Below are 9,315 nucleotides of genomic sequence, written 5' to 3' on the forward strand. Positions count from 1 at the left end.
AACATTGTCCCCACACCCCTGCATAACACTGTCCCCACACCCCTGCGTGACCCTGTCCCCACACCCCTGCATGGCTGTCACACACGTGCACTTTTCTTTCTACTCATGTATGTTCCTTCCTTCCTTCCTTCCTTCCTTCCTTCCTTTCTTCCTTCCTTCCTTCCTCCCTCCCTCCCTCTCTTCTTTCTCTCCTTCCTTCCCTCCCTCCCTCCTCCCTCCCTCCTTCCTTCTTTCCTTCCTTCCTTCCTTTCTTCCTTCCTTCCTTCCTTCTTTCCTTCCTTCCCTCCTTCCCTCCCTCCCGCCCTTCTTTCTCGTTCTTCCTTCCTTCCTTCCTTCCTTCCTTCCTTCCTTTCTTTCTTTCTTTCTTTCTTTCTTTCTTTCTTTCTTTCTTTCTTTCTTTCTTTCTTTCTTTCTCTCTTTCTCTCTTTCTCTCTTTTTTCCTTTCTTTCTTTCTTCCTTTTTTTCTTTCTCTCTCTCTCTTTCTTTACTCTCTAGTTTTTGTGCCAGTATGGGACTTGAACTTAGGGCCTGAGCTCTGTCCCTTTGCTTTTTTGCACAAGACTCTACCACTTGCATCACAGCTGTATTTCTGTGTTTTCACTGGTTAAAGATGACCATCTCACAGATTTCCCTGCCCAGATTGACTCTCAGATCCTAGCCTTCTGGGTGGCTAGAATGACAGGTGTAAGCCACAGGTACCAGCTTCTGGCCATGTGGTTTGGTTCCTATGGCCTGTACAGGTGGCTCCTGTGCATCATAGACTCACACAGCAGAGACACAGAACAGCTCAGCGATTTGACTTTCTCCACAGTCCTTGCATACTGCCCTGGGTGGTCACCGCGCTCCTCCTCTTACTGAAAATCCATCAGGTGTCAACTGAAGTACTACTTCCTTGGGGGTATGATGCTTTCAGAAGTGGCTATTTCTTTTCTTTTCTTTTCTTTTCTTTTCTTTTCTTTTCTTTTCTTTTCTTTTCTTTTCTTTTCTTTTCTTTTGTGCCAGTCTTGGGACTTGAACGGGGCCTGGGCATGTTCCTGAGCTTCTCTTGCTCAAGGCTACCACTCTACCAGTTGAGCCACAGCGCCACTTTGGATGTTTTCTTTTTGGGTAGTTAATTGGAGATAAGAGTCTCACTGACTTTCCTGCCTGAGTTGGTGATGAATTGCAGTCCTCAGCTCTCAGCCTCCTGAGTAGCTGGGATTACAGGCTTGCACCACTGGTGTCTTGGTTCTGTAGTGCCTTCTGTCCCCTCATTGTCCCATGAGTTTTCTCCCTCATTACACATTACACAGATATTCTTTCCTCTTCACTTGTTTTGTTCTATTCTTCTTTCTCCTCCTCCCTGCCCTTGTGATTTCTAGCTATGGAGTAAAATCTTGAAGTCCAACAGTGGCTTACTAACACATATGTCTGTGCGGCCTGGTGTTCTTCCTCTCCCCCGTCTTGGCTGGGTTTTGGAGCAGCAGGAGTCTGGACTGGCTTCCCAGCTCCTAGCCTGTGACCCGCACAGGCTCAGAAGCACAAGCACAAGCCTTCACCTTTTAGAAGATTTTTCCAGAGTGAAGCAAATGAGATGATCCATGGTGTGTTTTTTATATCTCTCCCCTTCCTCTTCTTTCCTCTCTTCATGTGCAAAAGGCACCGCTTGGAACGGACAAGAAGCAAACAGAAGTCAGAGAACCATGTTGGCTTCTTTTTTTCTTCCTGAGCTATAATTTAAAAAACAAAAACAGAAGCTTCTGGGCCATCTTTCCAAGGTCAGGGCAATCGAGCCACTGCATGGCAAGTGTGGGAACTGGGTTATTTTGGGGGGGGGTTTCCTTTCAAATCAGTTTTGGGTAAGGGTCTTTTGCCTGTGTCTGATTTCAGAGAACAGGCGAATGTCTCCTGTCTTGCGTGAGTCAGCTGACACGTGTCTTGTGGCTGGCGGGAATGTGTGCCAGTTTGCCAGGGTTTGGAACAGCACAAGAATGGGCTGTGTGTGGAGGCTGAGCTGGCACGGCCTCTGCGTGCCTCGCACTTGGCACACGGGCCGTCCGGGATCATCGGAGCGTCCTCTGCCGAGCGGAGGCCACCCTGGGGCTGGGGGTGTACAGTTCCCAGAGGCAAGGACAGAAGCAGTTCAGAGCAGAGCTCCCTGCCCTTGCCCTCCGTTCAGCATCCGCTGCCACTTCCCCTCCCCCAGCTTCAGTTTGGAGCCAGAAGCAGGTACCAGGTCCAGCAGTAGAGTTTCCCAGCATGCCCCAGTTCTGTCACCCTGGGACTGTGGCCTGGGTGAGGGGTGGCCAGAGAGCCACAGACCCAGAAAAGGAAGAGCTTGAGCTGACTCAGGCACAGGCTGTCCCTTGAGAAAGACCACCAGGCTGGTGGAGGCTGGCAGAGGCCAAAGACTGGACCCCACAGGACATCATCCCAGACGGGGTGGGAACACTGTGGGATGGAAGTCTGTGAAGGCCACAGCAGGCTCTACCAAAGAGGAAAAAACCTAAAAGTGTTGACTGCTGCCAGGCCTGTGGCCATGCCTGTGATCCCAGCTACTGAGGAGGCCAAAATAGGAGGATCACAGTTGGAAGGCAGCTCAGGCAGACAAATACGTGGGACGCTTATGTCCAGTTAACCAACAAAAAAGCCGGAAGAGCTGTGGCTCAAATGGCAAAGTGAAAAAGAAAAACCAGAGAAAGAGGCTATGAGTTCAAGCCCCAGTGTGTGTACACACACACACACACACACACACACACACACACACACACACACACACACACACACACACACACAGAGATTGACTAATCAGTCCTTTAAGAGAGGACGTATTTTAGCTGATCATCAGGAAGCTGTACACTGTGCAAAAATGTGGGAAGTTGAGGATGAATACCAGACAGACAGATGTGGGTGGGGGTGGGGAGGATTTTAAGAAAGAGACTATATTGGGGGCCAGCTGGCAGGGCAGATTCCTCCCTGACCCAGATTTCAAACAACCTATTTCAACCAGGAGAATGTCTACAGGGAGGTCCACGGGCTACAAGTAGAGTGTCTGACAAACTCGTGTCTTACTCTACAGACAGAATCATCTATCAGCAACACATGAGGAAGGGGAGGGGGGACAGCTTTCTGCTTTCATACATACGTGTGTGTGTGTGTGTGTGTGTGTGTGTGTGTGTGAGAGAGAGAGAGTTTTTCACAACTTCACAAAAACCCACGAATCAGGAGACCTGGGTTCACTGGCAGGAGTGAAGGGTATCATACAATTTTCTCTCTCCATCTCTATCAAGTTCACCACATTCTTTCTTGTGAAAGCAGAAAGCCTCCCCCCCCCCCCCACCAATCACCACACATACACACATACACACATGTGTATCTCATTTTAAGAAAGAAGGTCAAATTGGAAAAACAGCCAAAGACTACTGGAAAAAAGAGTGTTTCAGTGGCTTAGTTTACCACGGGAGGCAAATTGATCAGAAATAGCTTTTGATTAACCTCTTGGGGCTGTCACTTAGCTTTCCCACTCAAAGCTGGAGCTCCACCACCTGAGCCATGCCTCATCTCTGGCTTTTTGCTGGCTAATTGAAGATAAGAATCTCTGGAACTTTTCTTCCTGGGCTGGTTTCGAACCATGATTCTTAGATCTCAGCCTCTGAGTAGCTACAATTAATGACATGATTTTAACTTATGATATTTAAAGCATCTTTGAAGTTGGTGTTTTCACATTGACCTTGTGATTGAAGAAACAGAGGTTTGGCAAAATAATGAACTTTCCCAAACCCACGTAAGTCACAAGAACCATTCTGAAAAACAAGTTAATATGTGACAGAACTTAAGTAAATAAGACAATAAATAAAAAGGGCAAGTTTTAGTGGACAATGAATGCATTTAGAACTAATGGTATCACTTGGCCATGCAAAGAGGTAGGTGACTACTTTGCATGGACACAGAGTTGGAACCCTGCGTGATTCAGACTCTACCTGTAATACTTTGTCCTGGTGCCCTGCTTTCCTGGCCTAAATGGCAATAATAATACTTACTCATCACCTGCTGGTGGCTCATGCCTATAGTCCCAGCTACTCAGGATGCTGAGATATGAGGATCATGGTTCAAAGTCCACCCAGGCAGGAAAGTCTGTGAGACTCTTATCTTTAGTGACCCATCAGAAAATCAGAAGTGGTGTTGTAGCTCAAACTGGTAGAGTGCTAGCCTTGAGTAAAAAAGCTCAAGGAGAGTGCCCAGGTCCTGAGTTCAAGCCCCACAACCAAACAACAACAGCAATAATAATAATAATTGCTCATAGTAATTTTATAAACGTCAGTGAATTCGTATATGAAGGGCACCTGGACCTTTGTCTAGACGAGTCAGTCCTGCCTTGTCAGCGGACACGCCCCGAGTGTAACGGCTATAGAACATCCTACGGATTTGTATTAACGTTGTGATGATTATTGTAAAGGTGATGTATGCCTGGTGGCAACGACATGAGTCACGTCGTGAGCCGCTTTCTCTCTGGACTAGGTCCCCTCCCTCAGTCTCCCAGCTCTTCCCTCCCATCCCCACACACACGCTGTACAGCTCATCTTCCACATCGTGTCCAGTGAGGACCACGCCTGCATTTCCACCCTCTGTCCCTCCATTTCTGTGCCTCCCCACTCCCAAAGACAGAGAAACAGACAAGACGAAAAGAAAAACAGCAACAAGTCAAAAACCTCCTGCTTCCATTTCCTGGAATTCAGTTTGATAAATACCATTTCATATAATCAGACACATGGCAGATATTTGACAATTTATTGCTCCCTTTCTTTTGGAATATTCTCCTACATTTTTACTAGATTCTTCCTCTTATATAAATAGAAGGATATACATGATATAAATGATGATATAGATAATATGTATATAATATGTCATACATAGAGATTTATGATACGTATCAAATATATATATATATATATAGGTGCCATGTGTATAATAAGAATATGCACATATACATATATGTAGTACAGGTACCTATATATATATATATTTCATATATTTCAACTATGAAGTCTGGACACTTGAAGCCACCTCCTCTTTGGCATTCCTTTCTGGAAGACTCTTTCTGAGTCTTCTGAGAAAGTCTTCTGAGAAACACAGTTTACCCAGACTTCCTGAGGGACAAGAAACAAGGACCAAGTCACGGGGTAGCAGGGTGAGAGACCATTCTGCAGAAACCAAAGACAAGGTTCATCCAGGATCCTGAGGTCACAAGTGTGAGGTCAGAAAGAGTACCCCAAGGCTGGGCAGGTGGCTCAGTGGTAGAGCGCTCGCCTCGCATGCATGAGGCCCTGGGTTCGATTCCTCAGCACCACATAAGGAGGAAAAGCTGGAATAGGTGCTGCGGCTCTAGTGGTAGAGCGCTGAAGAGCTGAGGGTCAGTGCCCAGGCCCTGAGTTCAAGCCCCATGACCGATTTAAAAAAAAGAAAGAAAGAAAAAAAGAAAGAGTACCCCAAAATGCAGGCAGGTCAAGGTGAAGCAGAAACTATTCGTTTCAAATATCCATTCATGAGCCAGGCATGAGATCATGCCTGTAATCGCAGCTACTCTGGGGGCTGAGATCTGCAGACTGGGTTTGAAGCCAGCTCAAGAAGTTTGTGAGACTCTTATCTCCAACGAACCACCAAAAAAACCTGTGACTCAGGTGGTAGAGCACCAGCCTTGTGTAAAAGAAGCTCAGGGACAGCGCGCAGGCCCAGAGTTTAAGCTGCAGGACCTGCACAAAATATTATATATGTATATATATATATATATATAATTTAAAGCATATATATGTTTAAATTCATATATGTATATATAACATATGTGTATATATATGTTTAGTTTTAATTTTTTAGGCCTGTAGAAGTATGACATGACAGTGGGCATGCTTGCTGTCTGAGGCTCAATCAGACACACATAATTTGCTGGTTTAAAACTCTTTATGGAAACCTGCACAGCTTAACTAGTCAAGTCCAGAGACTGAACTCACAGACTCACACATTCACCAGGCAGCCGCCTCCCACCCGAGTCACCCCTCTGACTTGTTGTTTCGCTTTCTTTCTGAGGTCGGGTTTCACTTCATGCACAGGCCAGTTGGGAACTGAGATGGAATCTTGCAGACTTCTTTGTTTTCCAGGCTGGTCTCAGACTGCCGTCCTCCAGTCTGAGCCTCCCACGTTGGGATGGCAGTCTCTGCCCTCAGGCTGGAGTGTCTTCCTCCTGTCTCCCTGGCTGCATGAATTCATTTCATTCTCCCTCTGACCACTCTAACCAGAGGTGAACTCTTTCCATTCTGAAATCCCACAGTAATTTTTTTTAACCCACGCACTTGGCAACTGGTGATTGCCTCCTTGAGACTCTACAGCAAACAAACCTTCCCCGCAGCTGGTTCAGTAACAAGGACGTTTATTAACTCACACAGCAGGAAGCTCTGAGTTCGGACAGGCTCCAAGGTGGATTCTGCCACTTAAAAACATCATTGGAAATCTTTGTTTTCTCCACTCTGTGATCCAGTGTCTGGTTTCTTCATGGTCTACATGGTGGCTCACGTCTATCATCCCAGCTACTCAGGAGGCTGAGATCTGAGGATCACAGTTCAAAGCCAGCTTGGGCAGGAAAGTCCATGAGACTCATCGTCAGTGAGCCATCGGAGACCTGGAGGTGGAGCTGTGGCTCAAGTGGTAGAGTGCCAGCCTTGAGCTGAAGAGCTCAGGGACAGCACCCTGCCCTGAGTTCAAGCCCCATGACTGATGAAAAAAGAAAAAACACCCACTGCCAAATAGCATACTGTTCTTGGTTGGTTACTCGCTCACTGCAAAGCAGGGACAGCCCAGCTTTCTCTGTCCTCCGACTGAGCCAGCCTGAGTCACCCATCACCATCTGAGCAATTACGGAGACAGAGGGATGTCTACAGATGAGGAGCTGGGTGCATGGAGAAGTTCACTCTGCTCTCTACCACCTGTGAGGAGTGCATGCTTTAATAAAGTTGGGGTTCAGTGGGAATCAAGAAGTGGGAGGGAAGTGAAATGCTGTGTGAGCCTGTTACTCTCTGCTGTTCAGTACTTTACTTTGCTATCTTGTCATCTCTTTATTGATTTATTTGGTTTTGGGGCTTGAACTTGGTGCCTGGGCGCTGTCCCTGAGCTCTTTCACTCAAGGCTAGCGCTCCTTTGAGCCATAGCTCCACTTCCAGTTGTCTGCTGGTTCATTGGCGTCTCACAGACTTTCCTGCCTGGGCTGGTTTTGAACCTCAGTCCTCAGATCTCAGCCTCTGGAGTAGCTAGGATTATAGGCATGAGCCACCGGCTCCCAACTTCTTGTCATCTTTTTATTACTCTTTTTGTATTGGTCAAGGCTTGAGCACACACACATACACACACACACTCATACACAAATGCACTTATGTATGTATTTATATGCACGTTTATACATACACATACATATGTAACTTTTCCTGATTGCAAACACTTTGAGACAAAGCTTATACATCATATTTGATAACTTCCCTATTACTTTATTACAGATACAGTAGTAACCACTTTCTTGTTGGTTGTGGTGTGTGTGTGTGTGTGTGTGTGTGTGTGTGTGTGTGTGTATGTGTGTGTGTGTGTGTGTCCTGGGACTTGAACTTAGGGCTGGGGCACTCTCCCTGAGCTTTTGTGCTCAGGGCTGGTGCTCTACCACTTGAGCCACAGCTTTACTTTCAGCTCTTTGGTGGTTAATTGGAGATAAAAGTCTTTTTTTTTTTTTGCCAGGAGGATTGACTTGGATCTGTGATCCTCAGATCTCAGCCTCCTGAGTAGCTAGGATGACAGGCGTGAGCCACCAGACCAGTGCCCAACAATTTCTTCATCTTTAATATATTTGAATCCCCTTCATGGAGGACTGCTGTAAAATTTGCCCTTCCCTATTATGATATTCTTCTTGGGAAGGCCCACAATCACAAAATTCATTCTTTTTGTTCCTTTCTGTGGTATCTGTATTGGGACCTGAACTCAGGGCCTGGGCACTGTCTGAGCTTTTTCTTCTCAAGGTAGTACCCTACCACTTGAGCTACAACTCCACTTTTGTTTTTTTGCTAATTAGAGATTGGAGTCTCACAAACTTTTCTGCCCTGGCTGGCTTTGAACCGCGATCCTCAGGCCTCAGCCTCCTGTGTAGCTGGGATGACAGGCGTGAGCCACCGGCTCCCAGCATCTTTTATTCATTCAACCAAACATGTATTTCCAAGCTCTGAGCCAGAAAAGAAAATACAAAGCTGGACAGGAAATTATTCTTCTACTCAACTTGCACATTAATGGACATATGGTCCCTTCTTCAAATTTGAGAATAGTTATTTCTCCAAGGTCACTGGGTTTAGACATCCGGCCATCACCTGCTCTAGAACAGAGCAGTGTGTGGTGGGGCATATTGCTGGTTTGGGTTATAGGAAAGAGATGCATGCTTTGGCTCTCTATTTACAGTGGAGCCTACAGCAATCCCCTGAGCTCAGCTCCAGCACCAACACTTCATGATGGAAATCCATGCTGCCTTCACACTTTGTAGTACAAGCCATCAAACCAGTACACCTGGGCAATGCACGACTCTGATTGCCAGCCGGGGAGTTTCATGAGCACAGTACAGTAAGATTTGGCGAGGTGCTTGGTAAGAAGTTCCTGGCTGAGTCAGATCTCTGGTGCTAAGTTTGTTAATGACTCATGTTCCTGGCCTAGCAGACACGGTGGCAGAGAGTGAAAGAGGAAGAGGCCTGAGTGTCTGGTTTTTTTTTATTTTTTGGGGGGGTGGTTATTTTTGTGTATTTTTTTTCCCCTGAGGCTTGAACTCAGGCCGGTTGCTCTCTTGGCTCTTTTGCTCCAGGCTGAAGCTCTATCACTTGAGCCACACCTCCCCTTCTGGCTTTAGGAAACAGAGTCTCACTAACTTTTCTGCCCAGGTTGGCTTTGGGCCACACTCCTCAGATTCACCTCTTGAGTAGCTGGGACTGTCTACGGCCATACCACCCTGAACGCGCCCGATCTCGTCTGAGTAGCTGGGATTGCAGGTGTAGCCACCAGTGCCTGGTGGATCTGTTTTACAAACTTACTCTGATCCTCCATTCACCAAGGTAGATTTCAGCATACCTTAGAATTTTAAACCTAAAATCATGAGTAAAAGTTAGGTAAAAGATTGTGAGGTCTTTTCTCAAGCAGGAATCACAAGTGCCGTTTTGTGTGTTTTGTGTCAGTTCTTGGCCAGTGCTCTATCATGAGCCACAGTGGCACTTCTGGTTTGGGGGTAGTTAACAGGAGATAAGAGTCTCACAGACTCCTGCCTGGAAGGCT

The sequence above is a fragment of the Dipodomys merriami genome, unplaced genomic scaffold (genome assembly GCF_024711535.1).
Source record: "Dipodomys merriami isolate MVZ:Mamm:240054 unplaced genomic scaffold, mDipMer1.0.p SCAF_84, whole genome shotgun sequence".
NCBI lineage: Eukaryota > Metazoa > Chordata > Mammalia > Rodentia > Heteromyidae > Dipodomys > Dipodomys merriami.